This window comes from Penaeus vannamei, chromosome 2 (genome assembly GCF_042767895.1).
Source record: "Penaeus vannamei isolate JL-2024 chromosome 2, ASM4276789v1, whole genome shotgun sequence".
Classification (NCBI taxonomy): Eukaryota; Metazoa; Arthropoda; class Malacostraca; order Decapoda; family Penaeidae; genus Penaeus; species Penaeus vannamei.
Window position 1 is genome coordinate 1,353,569 of NC_091550.1, and position 2,500 is coordinate 1,356,068.

At 44.2% G+C, this 2,500-nt stretch overlaps 1 long non-coding RNA gene across 1 annotated transcript in view; it reads left to right on the forward strand.

Annotated features, from left to right (window-relative positions):
• The window catches only part of LOC138863164 (uncharacterized), a 16,178-nt gene that overhangs the window by 6,780 nt on the left and 6,898 nt on the right, over positions 1-2,500 (forward strand). The window lies entirely within an intron of this gene.

Genomic DNA, 2,500 nt, shown 5'->3' on the forward strand with positions numbered 1-2,500 from the left:
GTAGGTATGTGTATATGTATCTATGCATGTATGTATGTGTGTTTATGTATTGTTTGTGTGCGTGCGTGTGCGTGTGTATGTGTGTAAAGCGTGTAGGTATGTGTAGGTAATAATATTATAGTATCTATGCATGTATGTATGTGTGTTTATGTATTGTTTGTGTGCGTGCGTGTGCGTGTGTATGTGTAGGTATGTGTATATGTATCTATGCATGTATGTATGAGTGTGTATGTATTGTTTGTGTGCGTGCGCGCTTGTGTGTATGTGTAGGTATGTGTATATGTATCTATGCATGTATGTATGAGTGTGTATGTATTGTTTGTGTGCGTGCGTGTGTGTGTGTATGTGTGGGTATGTGTATATGTATCTATGCATGTATGTATGTGTGTTTATGTATTGTTTGTGTGCGTGCGTGTGCGTGTGTATGTGTATATGTGAATGCATGTATGTATGTATCTATGCATGGATGTATGTATGCATGTATGTATTGTTTGTGTGCGTGTGCGTTTGCGTACGTGTACGTGTAGGTATGTGTATATAAGTATATATGTGAATGCATGTATGTATGTATCTATGCATGGATGTATGTATAAATGTATGTATTGTTTGTGTGCGTGTGCGTTTGCGTGCGTGTACGTGTAGGTATGTGTATATAAGTATATATGTGAATGCATGTATGTATGTATGTATCTATAGATGTATGTATGCATGTATGTATTGTTTGTGTGCGTGTGCGTTTGCGTACGTGTACGTGCAGGTATGTGTATATAAGTACATATGTGAATGCATTTATGTATGTATCTATGCATGGATGTATGTATGCATGTATGTATTGTTTGTGTGCGTGTGCGTTTGCGTGCGTGTACGTGTAGGTACGTGTATATAAGTATATATGTGAATGCATGTATGTATGTATCTATGCATGGATGTATGTATGCATGTATGTATTGTTTGTGTGCGTGTGCGTTTGCGTGCGTGTACGTGCAGGTATGTGTATATAAGTATATATGTGAATGCATGTATGCTTGTATCTATGCATGGATGTATGTATGCATGTATGTATTGTTTGTGTGCGTGTGCGTTTGCGTGCGTGTACGTGCAGAACATGTGTATATAAGTGGGCATATATGTGAAGATACGTAACATCCTTAATATCATCATGGATGTATGCATGTATGTATTGTTTGTGTGCGTGTGCGTTTGCGTGCGTGTACGTGCAGGTACGTGTATATAAGTATATATGTGAATGCATGTATGTATGTATGTATGTATAGATCCTGTATGTCCATAACCGTATCCCTCCGCCTTCCACCCCAAGCCGGGAAAGCGATCCGAACACTTGTCGAACCCAAGGCTACGTCACTCGCCTTCGTTGTACGTCGGTTTCGGACGAATATTAAATCCCCTTTGACGCAAGTTCGTAAATTGGCGGTTCGGTCAGCGGTCGTCCTCCGAATACCAGAGATTCGAGTAACTGTTTATCTCTCATGACTGTTAGAGGAGGAAATATTTGTCAGTACCGCCTGGCAAGTATTTTAGTTTACCGTTATTATCGACTCGCACGTAGGCAGAGGGTGCGCGTGGTTTACTAATTATAACTACGGAAATTATCACGGTATCAAATCTTATATATATTTTTTTCCTTCTCGGAGGAACTGTAGGTAAGATATCCTACATATTTTTTTTTTCCCTCTCCAAGCAACGGTAGTCAAAAGATGTCGCAGTGCAAGTCCAACCTGATAAGCAGACGAGAAAAATTAAGATTAAAAAAAGTGACTTTAAGAAAGAAGAAAATGGAAAAAACCGACCGATCAATCTACATCTCCTTCACCTTGTAATCTTGAACGGTATGCGAACGTCACCCGCGAGGAGGAGGAAAAAAAAGGAGAAAGAGAACAGGAGGAAAGGGAGGATGAGGAGGGGGAGGAGGAGGAAGAGGAGCAAGAGGAGGGGGAGGAGGAGGAGAAGGAGAGGGATGAGGGAGGGAGGAGGAGAGGAGGAGGAAGAGGAGCAAGAGGAAGGGAGGAAGGAAGGGAGCAGAGAGGAAGGGAGGGAAGAGGAGGAAGAAGGAGTGGGGATGAAAGGAAGGAAGGAGGAAGTAGGAAGGAGAAGAGGGAGCAAGAAGGAGGGGAGGAGAAGAGGAGCAAGAGGAGGAAGGAAGAGGAGGGGGAGGGGAGGAAGAGGAAGAGTGAGGGGGATGAGGAGGAGGAAGAGGAGACGATGGGTGAGAGGGAGGGGAGGAAGAGGAGGGATAGGAGGAAAGAAGAGGAAGGAGGAGGGAGGAAGAGGATGGAAGAGGAGGAGAGGAAGAGGAGGGAGGATGGGGAGTGAGGAGTGATGAGGAAGAGGAAGAGGGGGAGGATGAGGAGGAAGAGGAGACGTGGGTGAAGAGGAGGAAGGGAGGAGGAGGAGGAAGAGGAGGGACGTGGAGGGAGGAAGGAGGAGGAAGAAGAGGAGAAAGAGGAGGAGGATGAAGGGAGGGGAGGAGGAAGCAGGGAGG